The sequence below is a fragment of the Notolepis coatsorum genome (assembly GCF_963971535.1).
Source record: "Notolepis coatsorum genome assembly, chromosome: 10".
Classification (NCBI taxonomy): domain Eukaryota; kingdom Metazoa; phylum Chordata; class Actinopteri; order Aulopiformes; family Paralepididae; genus Notolepis; species Notolepis coatsorum.
The window spans coordinates 74,914,381-74,941,970 of NC_140174.1; the positions used below are offsets into that span (position 1 = coordinate 74,914,381).

Genomic DNA, 27,590 nt, shown 5'->3' on the forward strand with positions numbered 1-27,590 from the left:
GTTTGTGATTCACACATGCATATTAACAAAGCGTTATTCATTTATTCTTTTAGGTTCTCAATGCGTTACACGTCTCGACAATCAAGTACAGAGCATTTCGGAAACACGCCAAGATGTTCTTGGAACCGGCTGTTATGAGTATGTGGAATACCGAGCAAGAGGTTACCCTCGCCAGATTAAGCCAGGAGGAGATGGTCATAATCGGAGGTGACATGCGTGCAGACTCTCCAGGTTAGAAAACAGCTCCCCAATGTCAGATTTCGACTTTATGAATACATTTTTAATATTGCACTACATTGATTGAAATTGTTATTATTTTCAACAGGCCACAGTGCTAAGTACGGTAGTTACTCTGTGATGGAACTCGCCACCAATCATGTCATAGACGTCCAACTAATTCAGGTAATTAACAAGTCTGAAGACACCGCACCCTTCATTGTGCTCAAACAAACACATCTCACAAAGCTCTCGCTCTTGAATCTTGAATCGCTGTAGGTGTGAAGTGGTCTGGCTGTGTGTGTGGGCGGGGGTTAGGAAATGGAAATTGTGGGATGGGGGATGTAGTGTTTTTAACACGGGTGACTATTTTGAAAAGGCTATTTCATTGCTCTGTGTCTCTTCCCTTGCTTGTACCTCAACAGAGCAATGAGGTAGGGGGGAGTTACCATATGGAAAAAGAAGGCTTGAAGAGAAGCCTCGCTTTTCTGAAGGACCGAGATGTGACCTTGGACTGTATTGTCACAGATCGTCACCCACAGATTCAAAAGTACCTGAGAGATCTGGGCATCAAACACTTCTACGATGTGTGGCACGTGGCCAAAGGTATGACACTTATGTCGAAAGGCATCCCACATTCAATCTCTTAGGATGTTGTTATCCTGTTCTGTTTAGATTGACGACTGTTATGTTCTGCTTAATTCAAATTCAAGGCCTGTCTAAGAAGCTGGACATGGTGGCACAAGATAAAGACTGCAAGGTGATAAAAAAATGGTGCCAACACATATCTAACCACCTCTACTGGACTGCTGCCACATCAAAGACGCCGGCTGAGAGGGTGGCCAAGTGGAAGTCATGTCTCAATCACCTGATGAATGTACATGAACACGACGAAGAACCACTCTATCCACGTTGTCTTCATGCTGACCGTTTGTCGAGAGATAGTAGCAAGTGGGTTAAACCTGGTATGTCTGTCTGTCTTTCATCATGATTATATACTCAACATATTTATTTATGTTCTCATTCTAGATTGGTGAGATTTACAAATGTATACTTGCTTGAATAATTCTAATCTACTGTAATATACTCTAATGAAATATCTGAATGCAATTTCTTTTTTACTTTAGACTCAAAACCGGCCCACCAGCTCGAGAAGGTGCTGCTAAACACGAGGCTCATCAAAGATGTCTCCAAACTAAGTCCACACCATCAAACGTCTTCACTGGAGTCCTATCACAGTGTCATTTTACGTTTTGCCCCGAAGAACGTTGTCTTTTCATACATTGGAATGCTTTGCAGGTATTTTATATTGTGTACAAATGACTAATTATGGACTCCTGATGTGTCGAATCACTCATTATGTTGCATTAGATCAGTGGTCACCAACCTTTTTAAGCCCAAGATCACTTTTTTTTTTTTGGTGAAGGCAAGATCTACCTATTGAAGCGTTGAGAGAAAAAGACAGCCAAGATTGTACTTTAAACTAAATGACTTTTATTTGCCTGTATTCTAATTACATGCAATGCTTTGGTCCAACATTAAAACGTCAAAGTAGAACTATTATGTACTTTCTCAGTCAGTGCTAAGTGCAGTCATCTTATGCAGCATCACTTTTCACATCAAAACAAAAGTAGAACTGTAATGTGGACTTTCTCATATTATTAACATTGACAAACATATTTACAATTAGCATTTTATAAAGTAGAACTGTAATGTGTACTTTCTCAGTCAGTGCTAAGTGCAGTCAGTGCTAAGTGCAGCATCACTTTTCACATCAGAACAAAAGTAGAACTGTAATGTGGACTTTCTCATATTATTAACATTGACAAACATATTTACAATTAGCATTTTATAAAGTAGAACTGTAATGTGTACTTTCTCAGTCAGTGCTAAGTGCAGCATCACTTTTCACATCAAAACAAAAGTAGAACTGTAATGTGTACTTTCTCAGTCAGTGCTAAGTGCAGTCAGTGCTAAGTGTAGTCAGTGCTAAGTGCAGCATCATTTTCACATCAAAACAAAAGTAGAACTGTATGTGTACTTTCTCAGTCAGTGCTAAGTGCAGCATCACTTTTCACATCAAAACAAAGGTAGAACTGTAATGTGGACTCTCAGGGTAAGATCTAAAAAAAAAAAAAAAAAAAAAAATAATAATAATAATTTTCATGGAAAGATCTACAGGGACAGTCTCAAAGATCGACTAGTCGATCAAGATCGACGGGTTGGTGACCACTGCATTAGATAACCTCAGATCAACTACAAATATATTGCTTATCGAAATTTTCCTTTCAGACTATACCTAGCTGCAATGCATTTCAATGAAAACGCCAACCGCCAGCAAGCTACAGACGCTTCGGGAGCCCCGGCTTACAGAATGAGCTTCCCCAAGGCCAAAAAGGGTGGACACACTATAAAACCAAGGAAAACCGCTCCCAGTCAGTAAGTCAAAATATCAAGATTTATTATTGCACACACATGACCTATATAAATAGAAACATATTTCCACTTACAGTGGAACAGCATTAACAACAATAACAATACATTTTATAAATAATAACCTTTTTAACATGACAAAACAAATAACAATTTCTCATTTACAGACTATGTGAACCAGCTCATGGAGCTCCTGTTTGACTCCGTCATTCGTGACCCCCAACCATATCTCCAGGTGGTTGAGCAGATTCCCATCCCAGAACATCTGTGCGCACAGTTCGACAGGCCTTCCATGGAAGAAGCGGTTGCTGCATATGTGTCACGCTTTAATCTTGTACCGGCCTGAAGCCAGTGTAGACACCATCAGCATCCGGAAATTCAGTGCGGATTCTTAGCACTACACAGGAAGGGATTACTACCATCACTCTGCGTCCTAAGAACCCCCAACACCAGGCCACAAAACACCGGTACGAGATATATCTGAAACGGCTAAAGAAAAAGAAGGAAGTATTATATTTATGCACAAATAAAAAAAATAAACGCTGTGAAATGACTATTTGTCATGTCATGTCATTGGACAGTAGCAAGCATTGATTATATGGGATGTGCAATAAGGATTAGATCGTGTTTGCAAGAAAGATTAGTATAGTCTGAGAGATGCAAGATGGAGGTCCCCCATTTTCAATTCATTATTACAATTGACATACAGTGGATGCATGTTCCCAAATAACTTTCCTTTATAATTGCGGGGGGACATTAGGTCAAATGTGCAGTACTACCAAAGGTCTGGTCGCACGTACAGAACTGTTGCATATAACGGTATGCTGCTCTTTATAAAGTAACGTTATAGCAAACTATTGAAGCAAGCTAGTCATAATTAAAAACTGCTCAATACAAACACAACTAGTCAGAGGTAAACAAGGTAATGTTACTTATAGCAAGCTATCGAAGCAAGCTGGTCAGAAGTAAGTACTAACGTTACTCGCTCTTTTCGGCAAGCCATTATACTAACGTTACAACATAAACTTACCACTTGGAAACGATTTGCAAGCCTCGCTGTTGCAACTCAACTTCTTCTTCCGAAACATAGTCTGGGTCGCTCTCTGGATCCCAAATATACGGTACAGCCATGTTGTATTAGTATAAAGTGTTCACCTGGAAGGAAGGACGGGGAGATGGGCGGAGCTAATTGGTGGGTGGCTGTCACTCAAAGCATTCTGCTAGTATGGGTGGAGCCAAGCCAATAACAGCTTGAAATCTTGAGGCAGAAAAATGCTGGTTTTGAGTACTTGATTAGAAATATAAAACAATGATTATTTTTGGAATAAACCTTACATATGTGTTACATAGACTCACAGGAATTGTGTAAAGTTGCCCAAATAGTGCTAGGAATAGCATCATTATGCAAGTATGCTCAACATTATTGAAAATGTTGCCCTCAATGAATTTGCGAGTTGAAATAAAGATTGATTGAATGAATAACTTAAGAGTTAACTTATCTGTGCCAATACTAATCATTTAACATGTCACCTTGTGGTTGTTGTGGCCTGTAGTGTACTGTTGATTCCAGCCCTGGGCCACAGTACTACACAGATGCAAAATGTACTCGCTTTGGTCGGGATGGCAACCCTGCATACTCAATGCTGTGAAGAGTGAGAGGTCCAAGTAAGTTCTCATCTAAAACAGGTAAATAAACGTCATCTTCAGAACTAAAATGTAAAACTAATGTAATAAGTGTAACTACTGTATGTTCAGCATATTTCATTCAAGGAATTACATTGGACCAATGGTATAGCAGCCTAATTCCTGTGTGATTCTGGATCCTTGTACAATAACAGCATTTGTCTTTGACATCACTTCCTGTGTCTAGTATCAGCTGCTGTAACTGAATTTCTACCCCCCCCCCCCCCCCCCAGCGTATAATGTACATCACGCCATACGTACCTTATGTATACTGCACCTGTGTATAATGTATACTTACTTACTGTACTCATAGTATATATTTAGATTCTAGTGTTTATTGTAACCATATGTATTGTAATGTATAATATAACTGATATACATACTGCATACATAGACCCTCATCCGCACCTTGATTACACTGCCTACTGTACTTGCTCATATGCGAATATTCAGTTAATTATATTGTTTACACTGCTTATCTTTACTTTTCTAATGTACTATAATTGTATTGCCTGTATTATGTCTTCTATTACCCTGCCCCTACCTGTACCCCCCCCCCCCCCTGCTGCTATGATGCCTGAATTTCCCCAAGGGGATCAATAAAGGAATATCTCATCTTACATGATACTAATTAAATTGTTTTCTATTCTCAAGAGACTATATTCCAGACGCCTGGACCAGGTGCATACAGCCCTGAGAACGCTCCACCATGCAACACGCAGCGCAGACCACCCTCCTACACTATGGGCTCTCGCACGCTCTACCGCCCCGCGGACTCAGTTCCTGCTCCCAACAAGTACTCTCTCCCTGCACTCATGGGCCCACAACAAAAGCCTGCTAGCGCAAGCTACACAATGTCAGGTCTCTACAAGACAGGGGGTCCCATCAGAGGACCTGTCCCAGACACCAGGCCCCTGCAGGTACAACAGCACAAACCCCAGTGTTTATTTGCCCCAACAAGTTCAAGTTCTTTAATAGTTGTCATACAGAAGTACAGAATACTTTCATACAAAATGCTTCTTACTGTTACGCTCCAGAGACTGTGCTAGACAAGATAGTATCAAATAACATAATAACATAATATAGCATGAATTTAGAAGAAGAAAATGAGGTCACAGTGTTCGGTATAGACATATGTACAATGTTCTGAGTTACCATATAATATACAATACACAATACTATGCAGTGTACTAATGTACAGTACTATCTAGTGCAAAGCAGAAATGGGATGAGGTACAATTTTAGGTACAATTTACAGTAAGGTGTACGAGTTGTAGTGCAATCCTTCATCCATAAATATAAAGTGTGGGGAGTGGGTGCTACAGTGTGTTTGTTTAAAGTGGGTGTGTGCTATAAGTGTGTGGAGTGGGTGCTACAGTGTGTTTGTTTAAAGTGAGTGTGTGCGTGTGGATGTGTGTGCTATGTGCGTTTGGTGGTTGTTGTTGTGTAGTGTTCATTCATTGTTCGTTTAGCAGCCTGATGGCCTGGGGATAGAAGCTTCTTCTGAGTCTTTCTGTGCTCGCCTTGAGACTCCTGTATCGCTTGCCTGACGGCAGCAGTTCAAAGAGGCAGTTGTTCGGGTGACTGGAGTCTTTAATGATTCTCTTAGCCTTGCCCTTGCAACGCTTGTAGTAAATGTTCTGGAGGGTGGGGAGCCCCCCTCCAATTGTGCGTTCGGCTGAACGTGTCACTCTTTGTAGTCTGCTTTGGTCTTGTGCAGTGCTATTCCCAAACCAGGAGGTGATGTTGCCGGTCAAGATGCTCTCTATTGTACATGAGTAGAAGTTCTTAAGGATCTTCTGGCTGACTTGGAACTTCCTTAGGCGCCTGAGGAAGTAGAGGCGTTGTCGTGCCTTCTTCACAACACTGTTAATGTGTGTGGTCCATGTCAAGTCCTCGGATATGTAGGCTCCGAGGTACTTAAAGCTGTTGACTCTCTCAACCGGTGCCCCGTCGATGCTGAGGGGGCTGTAGTCCTTGACCCCCGACCTCCTGAAGTCCACAATCATCTCCTTTGTTTTGCTGACGTTCAGGGAGAGGCTGTTTTCCTGGCACCATCCCGCCAGGACCTTGACCTCTTCCAGGTAGGCCCTCTCGTCGTTGGCAGAGATCAGGCCCACCACCACTGTGTCGTCAGCAAATTTGACGATTGTATTGCTACTCCGCTGAGCCACACAGTCGTGTGTGTACAGGGAGTAGAGGAGGGGACTCAGAACACAGCCCTGGGGGGCCCCTATGTTGAGGGTGATGGATGAGGAGGTGCAGTTGCCTGCTCTCACCACCTGGGGTCTGCCAGTCAGGAAGTCCAAGACCCACTGGCAGAGGTCATAGCCCAAGCCCAAGCCCAGGTCCCTGAGCTTGGCTATGAGTATGGAGGGGACTATGGTATTGAATGCCGAGCTGTAGTCGATGAATAGCATTCTCACATAGTTCCCCTGCCTCTTGTCCAGGTGTGATGCTGCTGTGTGCAGCACATGGGATATGGCGTCCTCCGTGGACCTGTTGGGGCGGTATGCAAATTGCAGGGGGTCCATGTTGATGGGGAGGGAGGAGCAGATGTAGCCCTTTACTAGCTTCTCGAAGCACTTCATGGCTATGGAGGTGAGAGCTACAGGGCGGTAGTCGTTGAGGCAAGCAGGCTTGGATTTTTTGGGTACAGGGATAATAGTGGACTTCTTCAGGCAGGTGGGGATGACAGCCTGTTCTAAGGACAGGTTAAATATGTCAGTGAATACTGGGGCCAGTTGGTCGGCACAGACTTTTAGGACGCGGCCGGGGATGCCGTCTGGACCTGCTGCCTTCCTGATATTCACTTTTTTAAAGGTCCGCCTCACCTCAGCCAGCCTTCTCCATGCTGGGTCGTCATAAGTTGCCCAGGGACGCCACTAAGAAGCCCCGTCCTGGAACTCATAACCCGGAAAAGTTGACAGTGAACAAGCCCCGCCCCCCGGCCTTCTCTCTGGGCATCAGACACTCGATAACAAATGTATTTGTTTTTTACCAAGTCAAAGTGCTGGTCTAGTGAAAGTAGAACAGAGAAATCCCAGCATTGTGTTTAGACTAGAGAAGCATTAATAAAGAAATAAAGAAACACATTTATTTACTCATGTACTGTACAACAACAGAATCGACAGAAACTTGACTCATTGTCAAAATGTTTAATATTAAATAACATATGTACAATAAAGCAACCGATAGGATAAAAAAGGTTTGAACGCCTTTAGTCTTTTAGGAACAGAGGAAAACAAAACACAAGGCCTATCTGACTGGTAAGTAAATAAACTAATCTTGACAGGTAACCTTAATAACATTAACTAAGGACAAACAAATCACATTCAATCAGTGTGAGGTTTCCAGGACATATTCCATCTTCATATGGTTGCTATCCTGCTTGGCCTGTGGGGCTGCGCTCTGTTCCAACTCCTTGGCTGCCTGTTTGCCTCCATCATACATGCAAATAACTGATGGAGGCATCTATCATACCTGCAAATAACTGATGGAGGTATCCATATTACCTCCAAGTAACTGATGGAGGCATCTATCATACATCCAAATAACTGATGGAGGCATCTATCATACCTGCAAATAACTGATGGAGGTATCCATATTACCTCCAAGTAACTGGTGGAGGTATCTATCATACCTCCAAATAACTGATGGATGTATCTACAGTATCATACCTCCAAATAACTGATGGGGTATCTATCATACCTCCAAATAACTGATGGAAGGAGTTTTTTTTTTTATCTATTAAAAACTAGTACTACCAATAAAAGGGTCTCTATATTATATACCAAAAATATATGGAGACAAAGTACATGTTGTACATGTATGTATGGTCCGAAGATCATATCAATCAATAGTCATGGTATCCGGTATTTGATTGATGGTTCTCACTCATTCCTTGGGGAGAGGTCTTCTGAAAAGCAATATGTGTGGTTCTGGAAAGTACAAAACACAAGGAGAGTCTTGTCAACATTGAGTGGATGATAGGAGACCATAGCACAGTGGCTGCATGTAGGGCTGGGAAATACACCCTATTTTCAAATATTTTGCCTTTCTCTCTTCTCCTCCCATCCCCCAATTTTTAGACGTTATGCCAATTCCCTTCCTGGTCATTGCATGCATTGCCCCACTGTTGGTCTGGGGAGGGTGTAGACTATCACATGCCTCCTCCGATACATGTGAAGTCGCCTGACAGCGAGGAGTTTCACTGGGAGACCCCCAAGCCGTTCAGCGCTCGCTCAGCGCTCACCTTCATTTGTGCATGACCGCTCCACGCTCCTGCCCGCTCAGCAGATTTTTAATTTTTTTTGGAGCATGATGTAAATTAGCTTGATTTGACCAAACTACAACAGTCTGCACCCCCTGGGCCCCTTAACAATTGTTTGTATTGAGCCGTATTGTATTGTACCCATTCTGCAATCTGTTAAATAATAACGTTTTCAACCATTCTACTAGCTTTACTATGCTAATGTAGGCTAGCCTAGCCGCAATGCTAAGTGTTTATACTGGCAGATCCCATTCACGTTAGCATGTAAGCTAACAACATCAGCGCTCTTTTTGTGAGACTAAACTCTCCGCTCTTGGTGGTACATTGTGTTGATGTTGGTTTCGTTTCATCAATAAATGAGGCAGAACACAGTGAATGTATCCTTTTTTTATTGCACTTTGTTTGTTTCTTGCTGAAAATAAATATTGCTAAATAGTTCCTGAGGTGATTTAAAGATGGCGGATTTCTGTTTTGACTTAGCAGGATGTGTAGTGACTAGTGACGCCTTCACCCTTCTGATTGGTTGAAAATGGCCTTCATGTTTGAACTACATCGCCACCTATTGCTTTGGCATTGTACTACATGTATATTTAAAAATAGGGAAACAATGTCCAGGCACGCACTCCAGGTTTTTCCAAATTTATTGTTTCCCTATTTTTATGTATGATATTAGAGGTTACAGCACCCAGTGTCAAGTCTAGTGAGGTGAGCGCGTTCTACTACTTTTTTCACTACATGTATATTACATCAGTTTAAACCACTGTGTGATCGTGTGCACTGAGCGGCTCGGAGCGGAGGGGAGCTCTCGCTCTGGAGTCACTCTGACCCATTTTTTTTTTTATCCACTTTTTCTCCCATTTTCTATATTTTTCTCCCATCCCAATTTTCGTATCATCCAATTCAACCCTCCCCTGTCACGAACGCTGTTTCTTGCCTCCCACAAGCCGGCTGCAATGTGGACTAAGTCATACATAGCACAAGTCCCCTCCGGTACTTGAGGTAACAGCAGTCGCATCTTTTCACCTGCGCAGCTCGATCTCTCAGTGGCGAGGAGTAACGCGTGGGAGGCTCACGTTGCCCCCGACACTTCCTGATTCTACTGCGCAGGCGCACCAACCGACCTGTAGGAGTCGCTGTCCACAACGCCCGATCCCCACCCATCAGTTTCCCACCCCCTAATACGGCCAATGTGTATTAGTATGAACGACCAGCTAAACTGAAAGCAATGTGGAGCGCTGGGCTCGAACAGGCGAGCCCAGCGTCTCCGCATTCGTGGTGAGCGCCTTGCCCACTACGCCACGTAGCCGCCCCACTCTGACCCATTTTAAAGCCCACTCCGCGCTCACTTCAAAATCCACCCGCTCCGCTCGTGCTCCGCTCACATGCTCTGGTGTGTGTCCACACTGAGCAGGAGGGGAGGGGAGGGGTTACGAACACACACAGCACAGTGAGCACATGAACAGGAGGTGGGGAGACAAGAGAGAGAGAACATGCGTGACAGACAGAGACAACACGCTGGAAAGGTGAAGAAATGGGTGACAGCAGGAAAAGCAGTACAATTTGCAATTGGAAAATAAAAGACAAGCAAGGGAACCTGCTATTAATGAAGGTGTCAGTGTGTCTACTGCAACTGTTGTTGCTGCTGCTGCAATTTTTTCTACAGCATCATCCAGTACAGTGTACACCACCACAACCACCTAGTGTCATGGTTTTTGCTTTATTTTTCCTTTCTGTGAGGGACAGCTGTCTATTTCATCTCCTGTGAGGGATAGATGTCAATCCCTGGGCCCTCATTTATCAACAATGCTTAGAAAGTGTTCTATTTTCGTTCTTAAGCACAGAATTTAGAATGTGTGTACGTACAGAAAAATCGGGATTTATCACACGTGCGTACAGGTTCTACGCACACTCCGTGTTGATAAATGCCATTTGTTCTACGCTCCGCGCTCGTGCACGATTTTAAGTATTTGCACATAGAACCGCCCGTAATTAACCATATACGGTAATGAAACACCCCCATGAAATGTGGAAAAGTGGACTAAGCCAAGCGAAGCGTGTTATGGGAGAAATACGGGACAGGCTGACAGACATGTACACGTACGGTGATGTCGGATATGATATCTATTAACTTCCTAATAGTCATAAATGTCAACATGGTTTGTGGTCTGTCAACGTGGTTTCATTGCTGGGTTAAGTACTTCTATTCTATTCACATAATATGCTTACTCCTTACTTCATATATCTATTCTATTCACATATATGCTTACCACTTGTATCTATTGCTATGTCCGCCCACTACAATCACGCAAGCTGTCTAACGCCTGTCCCGTCTCCCTGTCTCCCTGTGAGTTGCTGTCCCGGAGTGTTGACCGGGGTGTCGGACGCCCCGTGATGAAGACCGGGAGGATGTGACCCTCTCTGCGTGCCCTCCTGTCTCCCTGTCTCCGGCTGTCTCGTAGTGATGACCGGAGTACTGGACGTCCCGCGATGATGTCGGGGAAGTTGCGACCCTCTCTGCGCCACCCCCTATCTCCCTGTCTCCGGCTGTCTCAGAGCGATGACCGGAGTCAAGTCAAGTCAAGTCAAGTCAAGAGTTTTATTTGTCACGGCATACGAGTATACAATGAAATGCGGGTGGTCTTGCCCGCAACAATGTGCATAATACAATAGTAATATATAATAGAATCCAATAGAACGACATTGTGCAATAAAACAAGTAAACAGAGTAAGGCATATCGGTATATGTACATGAGTTATTTACAGAGCATGGTAGGACATGCTAGGTCCTGTGGTAGTGCAATACACTGTTAGCTACGGATGAGGCACTGGGTCTTTATGTACATGCTATATTATACAATCTCAAGTTATACTATACTATTCTTAAAGTGACCTTTCCTTTTGTAAAGTGGCCATAAGTGTGAGCGTGTGCAGCATGAGTGTGTGTTTGCTCATGTTAAAGTGGCTGCTAGTGTGTGAGCGTGTACAGTGTGTGTGTCGTGTGTGTGCTCATGTGTGCTTGTATGTGGAGAGTTCAGTGTTCAAGGCTCTGATAGCCTGGGGGAAGAAGCTGAGCCGAAGTCTCTCTGTCCTAGTAGCTGGTGTTCGCAGGCGTCTGCCTGACCTCAGCAGCATGAACAGGCTGTTGTTGGGGTCGTGAGGGTCTTTCATTATTCTGCAGGCTCTGGATTTGCACCTCTTGTTGTATAGAACCTGCAGGGGTGGTAGTGCAATACCCGTGGTACGCTCGGTTGAGCGCACCACTCTCTGTAGGGCCTTCTTGTCCTGTGCCGTGCTGTTTCCATACCAGGCAGTGATGTTTCCAGTCAAGATGCTCTCTACAGCTCCGGAGTAGAAGGACTGGAGTATCTTCCCAGATACTCTGAACTTCCTTAACTGTCTCAGGTGGTAGAGGCGCTGCTTCGCCTTTTTTACGACTGAGTCTATGTGTGTTGTCCATGTCAGATCCTCTGAGATGTGGACCCCCAGGTACTTAAAGCTGCTCACCCTGTCCACGGTAGCCCTGTTTATCCTCAGTGGTGTGTGTGTCTCCTGCTGTCCTCTGCTATAATCCACGATCAGCTCCTTGGTTTTACCAATGTTCAGGAGCAGGCTGTTGTCCTGGCACCAGCGTTCCAGTACCTCAACCTCCTCCCGGTAGGCCTTCTCGTCGTTGTCCGAGATCAGCCCCACCACCACTGTGTCGTCTGCAAACTTCACTATGGAGTTGGAGCTGAACTTGGCCACACAGTCATGTGTGTATAGTGAGTACAGCAGGGGGCTCAGAACACAGCCCTGGGGGGACTCGATGCTCAGGGTGATGGTGTTGGAGGTCTGACCCCCCACCCTGACCGCCTGGGGCCTTTCACTCAGAAAGTCCAGTATCCAGGCGCTCAGAGCGGAGCTCAGACCCAGCTCGATCAGCTTGTCCACCAGTCTGGTGGGGACTATGGTGTTGAACGCTGAGCTGTAGTCAATGAACAACAGTCTCACATAGCCCCCCTTCTGACGGTCTAGGTGAGAGAGGGTGCTGTGCAGTACTTGGGAGACCGCATCGTCAGTGGACCTGTTTGGCCTGTATGCAAATTGCATAGGGTCCATATCACTGGGGAGTAGGGCTGCAACGAAATCATCGATGAGATATTGTTGCGTCGATTAGTCATTAAAAAAAAAGAAAAAAAAAAAGATTATATATATATATATTTTTTTTCACTACCTATCTTTGTGAAAGTGGCTTCTCAGCTCTGGTCCAGCCAGCTGAAGACTTCTTAGCTTAACATAACAGACCGACAGTAAGTTTGGGGGAACTAATGGGATAACTGGGGATGTTGTTTGGTCCTGACAAGAGTCTCAAAGAAACTCTGAGGTCATGCTCAATGTCCAATCTGTGCCTCTGCTCTGTCTTCAGCTGGACCAGAGCTGAGAAGCCACTTTCACAAAGATAGGTAGTAAAAAAAAATATATATATATATATATATATATATATATAGTTTATAGGCCTATAGTTGACTAATCGAAAAAATAATCGACAGATTATTCGACTACCAAAATAGTCATTAGTTGCAGCCCTACTGGGGAGGGAGGCACAAATGTGATCCTTGACCAGCCTCTCAAAACATTTCATGGCCACAGAGGTGAGTGCCACCGGTCTGTAGTCATTGAGACCTGTTGGGGAGGGTTTCTTTGGTACCGGGATAATGGTAGACATCTTGAAGCAGGCAGGGACCACTGACTCCTCCAGGGATCGACTAAATATGTGTCACCGCACAGCGGTTTGTGCCAGATCTCTACATTTTCATTTTTCAGATTATTCCAGATTGCTAAAGTACAGAATCTAAGCTTTCAAATGATGTGTCATATGTTGAACACAGGGGCTAGCTGGTTAGCACAGGACTTAAAGGGGAACTCCAACATTTTGGGAAATTAGCTTATTTAACATCTTCCCTGGATAGTCAGGGGGCCAACACTGATATTGCAACTTAAGTAATCGCTTTTGGGTAGAAGCTGTCAACCTATCCAGTATTCATGTTTAACCCCTTGACATATGGCCTAGCTATGTTGACATCTTTGAAAATGATTCTTTTGGTCATTTAATCATTCTATCATTGTAAGTGGTAAAATCGGAAATTCTTTCACAATGCTGCCAAATTTGTGACAATTTGCTCTATAATTTCTAACAATTTTGTAATATTATCCCTTAATATATCTCATGTGAAAGTATGATCTTAACTATTGATTAAAAAAATATCAACCAATGGTAAAACAATAGCCTACCACATGGGGTGCTGTGGGTTGATACAGCAAAAAACAGCAGCAATTTCAGTGAAGCAGAAGAGTTATACACATATTCAAACTAATGGGTGGTAGGAAGTGGAGAAATGGAAGCAGCTTCAGCATGCTATGAGGAACTTGTGCTAAAAGTTGGGGAGATTCAAGATCTCCTTGTACAGTTTGACAAGGCCAATGAAGACAAGCCAACCTTTACCTTCTGGAGACAGTACATGGAACTTGTGTCTATTCTCCTTGCGTTCACCCGGGCACTGAGATGTGGTGATTGGAACCTGTACATGTCAGCCTTCAAGAGCATGATGCCTTGGTTTGCTGCGTATGATCACACCCATTACACAAGATGGGGTGCTGTGTTCATAGCAGACATGGAACAGCAGGCACAGACAGCACCAGAGGTCTACCAGGGCTTCCTAGATGGTGATTTTGTAGCCAAGGAGACCAAACACAGCTTCAACGAGGTGCCTTTCGGCCTTCGCCTTGAACACATCAATAAAACGGGAAAGGGTGCTGGAGGATTGATAGGCATCACTAGAAATTATCCAGCAAGAAATCGTTGGTCCATCACCTATAATGAACGTGCATCCTTGGCAGAGGATACCAGATCCCTGTTTGGACTGACACGATGATGAGGAGACACACAAAGACTGCCTTCAATCAAGAATCAAGAGGGATAATCACGATGTCATTCAACTTGTTGATCAGTTCCAGAGATACAACGTCTTCCAACAAGCGCATATGTATGATTTGATGTCCCTGACAACTGGTGATGTTGCCTCAGAAGAGATACTGAATGACCTTACACATGCTGCAAAGTCTGGCAAAAAAACAGTCACTGAGTTGGTGAGAAACCGACTGGGCACAACGAACACAGACTTCCACCCCAGTCTCACCAAGAGAAAACCGAAAACATTCTCAAGCCTATACAGCACAGATACCAAGCTTGAACAACTCAGATCCAAGTGTGTGAAGCCTGACAGGGATATATTTTGCCGCATCATTGTATCCATGGAGAGTGGCAGAGAGGTCAACATGGATGAGATTCTCCAAAAAGAACTGTGTGCAGTCCCCCTGTCACTTGCCACAACAGATTCAGTGCTCAGGCCTACAAACAAAGCTGACTTAGCCACCATACTACAAGCTGGTGCAAAGGAAACAGAGCTCAGTCCATCTGTTATGAGAACATGCACCATCATTGATGGAATAGCCTTAGTAAGAGCCATGGGAAAACCTCAAAATGCATCAACCTTCGGGGAATATGCAGATGTGTTCACACAGAGAGTGGCATCTAATCTACATGGGAACGTCACCAGAGTGGATATAGTGTTTGATCTGTACCAAAAAAACTCTTATCAAGAGTTTAACAAGAACAAAACACAGCACTACTGAGCGAAAGGTTTGCACAATTGTGAGTAGAGATGTAAAGCTACCTGCTAACTGGAATAGCTTCATTGAAATGGATGAAAACAAAGCCAACCTTACCCATTTCCTATCAACTGAACTTGAGAATCATGTGCAGCTTTATGATGAGGGAATTGTTATCAGTGGAGGGTTTGAGGATCCTGAAAAAGTCACGTCAGCAGCTGGGATTGATGTATCTCCCCTACAAGCTACACATGAAGAAACGGATACACACATACTACTACATGCAGCTGATGCAACAACGAAAGGGTTTCAGAGGCTCATCATTCAGTGCAGAGACATAGATGTGTTGCTGCTACTACTTGTATTTGCAAATCAACTAAGCCAAGAAGTTTGGATGAAAGCAGGAACAGCTAAGAAACCAAACATCAAAGTCCATCAAATCACACTACCAAATGAGATGCTCGATGGTTTGTTGGCATTTCATGCCATCACTGGATGTGATACTATGAGCTAGTTCACCAGAATTGGAAAAAGGACAGCATGGAAAGTGTTCCAGCAGTACCCGCATCTTCTCCACAACTTTGGTGATGATGAAGTACCAAGTACCACTTCCCTATCCTTGGCAGAACAGTTCATATGTAAGCTCTATGACCTTAAGTCAACCAGCAACTCGATACAAGAAGTTTGCTGCACTCTCTTTCGAAAACTTAAAGCCATTGTTGATACATTACCACCAACAGAAGATGCATTGTCAATGCACCTCAAGAGGGCCCACTACCAAACGAGGGTTTGGAAACAGTCACTAGTGACACATCCACAACTGCCCTCACCAATTGTGGTTGGCAGATGATGAATGGTATGCTGGTCCCCATGCTTCTTACCAAGGAACCTATACAATCCACATGCGTACAGCTGACAGTGTGTGGATGCAAGGAAAGTGGAAGTCAGTGCAGTACCAGACAGTGTCTCTGTCGCAGAAATAATAATAATATAATGCAGGACCTGCTCAGAGGTCTTTAATTGGCATGCAATTATCCTCAACACACACACCGGAACACACACGCATGCATTGTCTCTGTAGGATCGCCGATGCGATTCGTCTCTGCGAATAACCCATCCCGTCGTCCTTCCCCCCCAAGGGCAGCCGGGAGCAGACAGGCGTCAACGTGAGCCGCGCCAGGGGACCAATCCAAGTGCTCCTGTCCGTCTTCGTCAAGGACGCCACAGCATTAGCGATCTGTTATTGTGCATGTTTTTCCATTGGGTTTATCTTATCGGGGGGGAAACCCTTGCGAGCATGGGGAGAACATGCAAACTCCACACAGAAAGGCCTGGGAGATACCCCACCTGGGTACCTGGCATCATGGAAACCTGGTCCCCAAGCGGGAATCGAACCCTGGACCTTCTTGCTGTGAGGCGACAGTGTTAATCACTACACCACCGTGCCGCCAGAAGAGGACTGTATTGCAGTGGGGCATGTGGATGTGCTTGTGCAGCGTGGTGCATGAACTCCAATGTCATTCAAGAGACTAACGGTGAAGAAACCGATCTTGATCTGGATGTTGTGGTGCGGCCGCCAGAAAAAAGCACATCAACAACGAGATCTTCAGTGTGCGATGCTCAGCCCTCCACATCAGCACGTGCACTGAGGGCACAGGGGCGTACAGATCGCCGTCTGTAACCAGCAAACGTTGAGTCTGAAGAGCCTTCTAGGTCCTAACGGTATGTACCTGAGATTCTAGACTTACCAAGTTTATTACCTTGCTATGCATCCAGTTGTTGTGGCATTCTGACCTTGTGTCGCTTTCCTCCTCAGTGTCTCCTGTGCCCCATTGGATTCCTGGGCCTGTCCTCATCCTCATAGACACCAGGGCCCTCATGCATCAACGTGGACTTTGAACTTGACCTACTTCCACACGTAAGCACGGAATGTAGAACTAGCGTACGCACAGGGAAGTCGGCATTCATCACACGTGCGTATGCAGGCTCTATGGTCCTCCGTGTTGATGAATACCACTTTGTTCTACCGTCAATGCTCGTGCATGATTATCCATATATGGTCATGAAAATGAGGAAACACCCCCCATGGGATGTGAAATAATGGACCGACCCGAGCGGGACTCCGAGAAACTCCACGGAGAATTCACTGCTGTCGAACCAAGAAGACACTATCGCGTATTATGATTTATGGGATAAATAAAAGGCGGACTTGTAAACGGTGATGTCAGATATCAACGGCTCCCTAAAACCATTGCTGCAATTCTGCCTGGACAGCTCAAAATACTAATAAAGACCGTTCGTTGACCACTGTTTGGCGCTGGTTGTGTGTCATTATAACCGTGCTGTATGAATGCCTTTATTAGTTGTGTTCGATTGGCTATATGATTTTTAGAGGCATCTATTTTGTTGTCGGCTAATAAAGACCGCGCTGGAATATGACTGCCTTTTCCCGTGTTGTTTGATTAATACCCACGGATTAAAGTTCTCCTCAATTCTATTCCAAATCGCGATGGATCTCCCGTCAATTTTCTACCTGCTGCATATGATTTCTAGAGGCATACTACAATCTATTTTGATGTCAGTATTGGGTAGCCTATATAAACAATATAATACGAGAGCATAGAACAATGAATCTCACTGCATGTATGATGTATCCTGCCTTTCAATACATGAACTTGAATCCCATCATATAGTCTGTCCACTATCTGCATGGTGTCATTGCAATGCGTTTTCTATTCTTTCTTGTACAGTAAAAAGGGGGAAGAACACTATATTCATATGACTTATTCTGCTTACAGCTTCGAAATTCCACTTGTTTCGTTTAACGTAAAGCCTTTTAAATATAATCAAAACGTTCCCGTGTTTCGGCGGTCTGTGCGCTAAATAATAACGAGTTGAGCTTTATGATTTATGATGAATTGAAAATGGGGGACCCTGATGTAAACAAGACGAAAGTTGGTCTGCATCCCCAATTAACAATTGTATGTACTGAGCTGTACTGTACTGTACCCATTCTGCAATCTGTTAATAAACTTTTCAATCAATCAATCAATCAAGCTACGCGGAGCGCAGTCAGTCAGTAGCCTACACCCCGTATATTCCGATAACGCTATATAAACCATGAATGAATGAATGAATGAATGAAAACTTTATTAACAGATTGCAGAATGGGTACAGTACAGTACAGCTCAATACATACAATTGTTAAGGGGATGCAGACCAGAGAAAGACTTTCGTCTTGTTTACATCAGGGTCCCCCATTTTCAATTCATCGTAACATATATGACATGCTGCATTCATTCTGAGAGAAAAATCTATTATTCCAAATGCTATTTATAGGGTTTTGACCATAATTACACTACTGTTGCTATCTTACAATGAACTATAATGAACTACGGTTCATACAGAACATCCAGTGTTATTATGCACAGAAGCTCATTTCCTTGTTGTAATAATATATTCTACCACTGGGAGCTAGGTACGCCAGGTCTGAAATGTGCGTAGATGTACGCACGAAGTCAAGTTCAAATCGAAATTGATGAATCCCACTCTTTGCTTAGAAATGATCGTACGCACGGGTTACGCACAGATCTGTGCGTAGAACACGTTGATGCATGAGGGCCCAGGATTCTAGTGCCCCATGCTGCCTTGACTACACCTTGTCTCATGCCATAGCCTACACGCACACTAACAACACTTCCAACATTCCCATTCTGCACACAATATGCACTACACACGCTTTGCACTCATACACATGGTCAGGGACACATTTCATATCCAGAATTCCAGTTGCACCATACACGTCCCAGAAATGTCCCTCCCTCTTCCAAATAAACACACATTTTGGCTTGAACATGCCTAACCCCTGAGTTGCTCTGGTTCCTTCCGACCCTAACACTGGATACATTTTATTGTTTTAGTTTTTATTTATGTTTAATGTAATATTTTGTATACATACAATGGTTCTATTACTGGGAAGATGATCCTCAGTAATCCACACAAATATGTTGTCTTATCATGGTATCCAAGTGTATTGTCAAAATACAACATTAAAAAGTCAAAAAGCGGAGCGGCTGGGTGGCGCAGCGGTCTAAGCGCTTGTCACCAACGTGTGAGACACCGGTATCGAATCCGGCTGTCAGCGTTGCCTCCGGCTTTGTCCGGCCGTCATACTGACTCAATTGGCAGAGTCAGTGGGAGGGGAGTCGATGGGTGGTAATCTGGTCGTTGTAAACAGCGACTCCTACAGGTCGGTCAGGGCGCCTGCACAGCAAGGACAGGAGATGTCGAGGGTAGTGTGAGCCTCCCACACGTTACACCTCGCTAATGAGAGTCCGCGCTGGCAGGTGAAAAGAAGTGGCTGGCTTATTCTGCATGTATCGGAGGGGTTACATGCGATAGATTTTTCAACCCTCCCTACGACCGACCAGTGGGGGGCACATGCGAGCAACGATCAAGACAGGGGAGGGGGGAATTGGCACAACTAAATTGGGATGGGAGAAAAACAGAAAAAATAAGGAGAAAAAGTGGATCAAGAAAAAAAAATAGTCAAAAAGCATTAGCACGAAAGGTCACTTCGAGAATCATATAGATTTCCGCTTGGACATAACCTGTGTAGTATTGCACAGTACAAATTACAAATTACTACTCTAACTTGGCAAATGTACCTAGCATACATTGGAGTCATGATTCCTAAATTATTTGGGCTACTATCTCATGTTTCCAAGCTGATATTCACTCTAAAAGGCGGAAATTGAATTTTTGACTTTTTTTCAATGGTCTAGCTCTATTTTCTCTGACACAGTAACATCCATTTACATTCTGACACTTCTGCAGCCATCCCACTGCTGTCACCTTTCTTTTGATACCAGGATTATCTATATGGCCCTTGTGATTGGGGAGATATTCTATATTTATTGTGGGCATGTCATTTCGGGCAGGCAATCTGAAAAATTTGCCTGAAATGTCCTCTAAAAGTCACAAAATAATTTTTCAAACTTGTCAACCACCCTAGAACATCTTACATAGGTCCCCTCTTACCAAAAAAATATGTTGACAGCTTCTACCCAAACATGGCAGCAAAAGTGTTAACGGAAGCACTTTTCAGGATTGGCCCCCTGACTAGGAGTTAGACAAGAAGATACATACCTTTTTTGTCTCTGTGCGTGCATTTAGCTTTGGGAATAGACGCTCCGTTAGCATAGCTTAGCTTCATCACTGGAAGTGAGGCAGATCCGGAGCCTTACAGTGCCTTACAGTGTATAGTTTGATTGATTGATTGAAAAGTTTATTAACAGATTGCAGAATACACTGCAAATACAACTCCAAAACGTTCATGTAAACATGTTGTGACCTGTGTATTCACCACGTGGAGAAATAAAAAATAATTGAATTAGACAATTACGTTTTATAAGCAAATATACTCGGAACAATTTTTTTGACCAACCACTACTCTATGAGCGCAGCCAGTGATTTCAACGTGACGCCGTGTGTGTTTACATTCTCATTCATTCAAAAGATCCAAACCGATTGATGTTTATGGATACCATGACTAGAAATCCTCTTACCTTGACGATTAAAAGCCTCCCCAATTTAGAAAACAGTAATCCAATGGCTGGTATTGTTATATACCGGACGCTCTGAGCTAACCGGAGCTAACACAGACCAGGATCGCAAAGCATAAATAATGACTTCCTTTCTGGGGTTGTCAAAATAAAAGTGCGACGTTTATAGCAGCGGAAAACGTTTATTTTGTACATTATCTAACGTTAACACAAACCTAAACTAACTTTAGGTTAGTTGTAACGTTAGTTTAGGTTCGTGTTAACGTTAGATAATGTACAAAATAAACGTTTTCCGCTGCTATAAACGTCGCACTTTTATTTTGACAACCCCAGAAAGGAAGTCATTATTTATGCTTTGCGATCCTGGTCTGTGTTAGCTCCGGTTAGCTCAGAGCGTCCAGTATATAACAATACCAGCCATTGGATTACTGTTTTCTAAATTGTGGAGGCTTTTAATCGTCAAGGTAAGAGGATTTCAAGTCATGGTATCCATAAACTTCAATCGGTTTGGATCTTTTGAATGAATGAGAATGTAAACACACACGGCGTGACGTTGAAATCACTGGCTGCGCTCATAGAGTAGTGGTTGGTCAAAAAAATAGTTCCGAGTATATTTGCTTATAAAACGTAATTGTCTAATTCAATTATTTTTTATTTCTCCACGTGGTGAATACACAGGTCACAACATGTTTACATGAACGTTTTGGAGTTGTATTTGCAGTGTATTCTGCAATCTGTTAATAAACTTTTCAATCAATCAATCAAACTATACACTGTAAGGCTCCGGATCTGCCTCACTTCCAGTGATGAAGCTAAGCTATGCTAACGGAGCGTCTATTCCCAAAGCTAAATGCACGCACAGAGACAAAAAAGGTATGTATCTTCTTGTCTAACTCCAGGGAAGATGTTAAATAAGCTAATTTCCCAAAATGTTGGAGTTCCCCTTTAACAGAAAAATAAGTACACAACCACATTATTTCAACCTAATAAAACTATGTTCATTGTCATTGTTTTAAGAACACAAGTTGACTTGGTAATACTCACATTTTGAGTAAAAAAAATGGCTTTTAACATGTGCAATGTTCAATGAAATAGAAAAATAAATAATAAAATTTGTTGATTAATCCCACTGGTCACAATGGTGACCGTAATAATGTTTTTGTTATAAGGCTCTGCAAATGTTACTGAATGATGTAGCAATGTATTTCCAGCTAAATTGAAATAATAAACAAATAAAGGGTCTCAATTAAATATGTGGTAGTAAAAAGAACCTGTGGGAGGATTTCAACAAGATAAATGCGACAACAGTGCAAAATATTTCACTATAATATTTCAAAGCAATTTTTTAATTTTTTTTTTAAATTATATATATTTTTTTTATGCTGCCCCCTGTGCCTATGAAAATGCCCCGCATGCCTATGCAGGCACGCGTGCCTAGGGTTGCCTACCCCTGTTGGTATGAAATTAAAACACCAGTTCAGTAAGTCATTCAAACTTTACTTATATATGATTGTGACGGCACCACACATTAGAACAGTAACAATGCAATTAAACTGACGTCAAATCGGAGCAAAAAAAGCTGAATCCGCTTCAAGAAGATGCACTACATTAGGTATATAAGAATTACAACAAGACATTCATTAACTAAATAAAAAATACAATTTGGCATTTAACCCTCTAAAGCCGGGCGCAACACTAGACGTGTTTTGCAAAACTAGACGTGTTTTGCAAAACATGAAATATCGTTTGTGATAAAGACTCGCTTTATTGTATCGGAATCGGGAGATCTCTCGTCATTGCATACATATCTAGATTGGTTGTTTTCTCTGGACTGCATCTAATCCGCTGTATCTATCTATTTATCATATATCAGGGTTAGAAATAAACTTTTTTTCCCCAGGGCTTTTCCCCTTAATTGATTTTCGGGGGCTTTTTTTGTATTTCGGGGGCACAGAATCTTTATGATGAAAATGTACATAAAAATTATAAAACATTGTCGACACTTACCATATGCCATTTTGTGGCTACGGCTGTATTGGTGGCGCAAAGCACTGTATTTTTTTACAGTCTTCGTCGTTTGATAACGTAATGTTAATGTCTCCATATATAGGGCTCTACGCTAACCTTTTTCCCAAGGAGCTATGTGCTCCTAAATTAAATAAATAAAATCTAAATAAAAATTTAGGAGCACACAAAGACATTTAGGAGCACAGTAAAGAAAATTAAGTAACACAGAGTTTATTAACAAACTATTTATTACATGCATATTATACTGTGCGTGTGCATACTAAGGGCCAAACATCTGTGCACATACCACCAAAATCACACATTGGCCCATGCCTACTAGACGCAAAGGATATCGGTTGTCAAGCTGCTTTTGTATGTTGTAGTGTTGTCACGATACCAACATTTTGACTTTGATACAGATAGGAAAGGTAATGGAATATATTATTAGATGACAGAACATGGAAAATTCTTTATACAATTATTTAATTCATTATAATTGAAACGCTATTGAATAATAGTTAATACAATTATTCTGTTACAGCTACAACTGAGCTATAATTTATACTATAGCTACTGTCCATCAATATCTTCCTTTTGAATGAAATAGGTTCAGGAGAGAGAGATGTAGAGAGGGAGAGGGGGAGAGAGAGCGAGACACACACACACACACAGATAGACAGATATTCTCAGACCCCCCTTTCCTCTGAGCATTCCCAGTGATGGCTTACTACTGTATGTGCGTGTGTATGTATGTGCGTGTGCAAACGGGAACGGGGCACACATCTGTGCAATAGCACACACCACAAAGTCAATGGCTGGCCCACAGTGTGCGTGTGTGTATGTGCGTGTGCTAACTTCGCTAGCGTTATCAGCCGTCAATATAACGTTATCCGCCTCAGTAACATTAGCTGCCTCGCCAGATTCCTCTTTCTCCACGTCTCTCTTTCGCTCAAAATAAAAATGAATGGGCTTCATAGCTGGCTGAATTTTTGGTGTTGTCTGATTCTGAATGAATAACTTGCAGTGACTTTCTTTTCCAGCGCGTACTGTTATCTATCGTGTCCTTTCTCTCGCATGAAACCAGTCGCGTCACCACAGGAAACTCTACTGTGATTGGAACGTTTATGCGGCTTGTGGAATGTGGGATTTGTAGTTTTTGAACGATTAGCAGCGGAGTGAAAAAAGCACTACCGAGTTTGTAATCTTCACTCGCACACTGCGAGTAAATGATTTTTCCGGTTCGCACACACATATTTTTAGGGGCAAATGCGAGTGAAATGCTCGCACTGTAGAGCATATATATAATTAGTAAACTGTCTGGGGCTTTTTTTGTCCCCCTTAACTGATTTTTGAGGGCATTTGGTCCATTTTCGAGGGCATTTTGCCCCAAGCCCCCGTTAATTTCGAACCCTGTCATATATAGATGCTTAACTCTCAGTAGACTGAGGGGGCGTGGCCTTCTGTCCACTAGACACTATAGGAGGTGTAGTCTGACGTGTACAGACTATGTACTGAGATGGTAATGAAACACACTCACAGTGCTTGACCAGTGGCTCTATCCCCTGCAGTTCATCATCCAGGGTAGAGTGGGCTCTGAGAAGAGAGTGATGGAGACACTATAACACATAGCAACTCAACATTATTGTTATAGTTAACTCAGAGAAAGTTAAGGAACTGTTCATAAAGTCCTGGACATGATTTTAGAGATACATATTTTTAAGCCCCATTGATTTTAGCTAGGAATGCAACAAACACAAACCTGTTCCTCTGATACACTGATAACACCGGTTAGCCGTGTTTTTTTCTCTGAATGAATTAGTAGCAACACTTGTAAAACTGACTCAAACTGATGTCTACAGTACAGTACACACTCCAACCGGAGACCGAGATTGTGAAAATGATGACACAGACACTCTCGCTTCCAAAACAAATGTCATGTGCATCATCTGACATGTAGAAAAAAGCAGGAAGCCGGACCAGCACTCTCAGGTTTAGACAATTTTAATCGCAGCCAGATACAACATACATGTTTCAGAACAGGTGTTCCTTCTTCAGTGTTAATGGCTTTTTTTTGTTGCCATTAACACTGAAGAAGGAACACCTCTTCTGAAATATGTATGTTGTATCCGGCTGCGATTAAAATTGTCGAAACCTGAGAGTGCTGGTCCGGCTTCCTGCTTTTTTCTACTTATATCTTCGGGATTGCAGCACCCAGTGTCAATTATTGTGATCGCGGTCTAACTTGACTTTCATCTTCTGACATGTCAATGGAGCCAACAGCCAAGTAAACACTATATGACCACAATCATGGGACTTATAATTGACCATACTAATTTCATCACACAGCACAAATGCCCACTGGCTGTGGGGCTTACAGTGATATGCTTGTGCAATGTACATGCCATTTTGTTAATTTGTCCGAATCAGCCATGAAGCCATCGGTCTCTTTCTGCTTCATAACGTTATTCCCAGGGTCTTTCTTGGGCAGTATTGTATGTCCTGGCTTTAATAATCCATGACCAGCCAGTCCTTTGATAATCGCCAGCCTGTTGATTCTTCTGACTTTGGCCTGCAAAGGCCCCACTCGTTTGACAGGCTCAACAAATCTGACTATCTTGTCAGGCTTGCTCCAACATGAATCAAGCTTAGGAAATGCTTGAGGACTGCAGTTTACTGTTGTGGATGCCTAAAGCCTTTGCCTGCATGTCCCGGGTCACTCGGAACTCGCACTCCGACCATGGCACTCTGTGAGTAAGCTAACGGCATAGCATCAATTACACTGCTAACAAGTATTTCATACCATTTCATATCCAAAAATCTGAACTTTTAGCTCAATATTTAGCTCCTTCCCAAGCAAGGTACCAAACAAAAGCATGGTTGGTACCTACAAATTCCTCACAATCTCTGGTTTCATATACTTCCACTAGCTTGGCATAGTTTCCCATGACATTCTACTAATTTTCTAAATGTTTATGGCTGACCCGAATGCTTTGAAGTGTCAAACATTGTCATGATAATCAATGCTAAAATCAGTATAAAAATGAGTACATTACATACCGGCACATAGTTATATACATTGTATTCAGGGAAAAACTGTGATTCAAGTTGGTCACTCATAATTGTTCCCGCCCCCAAGATACTTTCAGTTTCTTTAGAGAAATAATAGAGCTTTTTAAACTCTTAACCAATCACATGCTGTATATCGCACTGCTGCACCTATATATAGTTGACCTCTGAGCCGGGGGAAACAACGGAGTAACAAGTGAGAGAAAGAGGAGAGAACTGTAGCCTTCAGTTTTATTGTTGTTGAGCCAAGAAATGTATGTTGTTTATGACAGAATGGAACTGTATGTAAGTCAAATGAGTTGTTTGTTTGTTTATCCACCTCCTGTGTTAAAAATACAGTAGGGTCTTTATACCTGAGTGGGTACATTGACATTACATTTTGTAAGCTTCAAAGCCCAAAAAAGCTTTCAGGAACGCTCTATACATTTTCAAGTCGCTTAGGAATCTACCTACAGTATATTTAGAATTTATTTGTAGGAAACGTGCACAACAACCACATCCAAGTCAGTTTCAGATTATATGACACATGGTCATGGGTCACAAGTGCAACACAGCTGCTTGGAATACACATACAGGTACACAAACAAACAACGCACACCTGTTGCTCTCATCCGCTGGCTGCTCATCATCCTCCCTCTCTTCATCCTCACAGACCTCCTCCTTCTCCCACACTGATACCAGGTCTGCAAGGGAAACTGTCAAAAACAATAAAAACACAAAGCAAGATCAGGGATCCTGTTCCAGCTTGACCCTTGACTATCATACACTGTATTGTCCCAAATGTAAGACAGTGGGGTTTTTTTGCCACAAGAAATTACACCTTAAAAAGTGTGGTCATCTTATATTAGCACTCCAGAGATTGGAGGTGTTGTGGTAAAGAAAGACTTGGGAGCGACGGTAGGGGGCAGAGCACGCAACGACCAGGTAGGGGATTGGGAATTGGCATAATGACTAACATTGGGATGGGAGAAAAATGGAAAAAGAAAGGGGGAAAAGAGAAAGTAAAAAAACAAAAAAGAAAGAAAGAAAGGAGAGCTATCCTTGTGTGTGTTTCAACACCTCGCTAAGTACCTTTTATGCATGACACACGCAGACAGACCACACCCAGCTTATTAAGCCCTCGTTTGTAGTCTTTGCCACAGTATTGAGACACAATACTGTCGGACAAATAACAATGATTAACTCATTTACAAGTTGTATTAAGTTTTGCAAATAAGGGAACAGAGCAATGACATTTCAAAAAAGCAAGATTTAGATTTTTTGAAGTGCAAGCGTTTTCTGATGTTTGTATCTCGCCGCACCAAGTCGGCCTAGACCAGGGGTCGGCAACCTGCGGCTCCGGAGCCGCATGCGGCTCTTTAGCCAATCAGCTGCGGCTCCCTGGCCCAAAAAATATATATATATTTCTTTTTTTTAAGTTATTTTTTCTTTTTCTTTTTTTTTCTTATTTTGGAGATCGATGTCATACTGTGACACTGAAATGAAAAAATATTTCATCAACTAAAATATTTAGTCAACAAAAATATTTCATCAACTGAAATATACAGTACGTCACACCCCGCGCCTCTCCCTGCCGTCTGCAAGTGGCCAATCTTGAGTTTCCGACCCCCCAGTAAACTGGATAAATCCAAAAAAAGGAAAGTCTGAGGAAAATAGAGGGTTTAATTCAGCATGGACAGATTAATTAGCTTTCACGACTA

General features: G+C 42.7%; 1 pseudogene across 1 annotated transcript; it reads left to right on the forward strand.

Annotated features, from left to right (window-relative positions):
* Positions 1 to 668: 668 nt before the first annotated feature.
* On the forward strand, positions 669 to 17,117 carry LOC311235597 (protein CIMAP1D-like; annotated as a pseudogene). Its single transcript has 6 exons — positions 669 to 822; positions 2,817 to 2,953; positions 4,203 to 4,314; positions 4,987 to 5,292; positions 7,172 to 7,318; positions 17,070 to 17,117. The product of its transcript is annotated as a protein CIMAP1D-like (transcript).
* Positions 17,118 to 27,590: the final 10,473 nt, after the last annotated feature.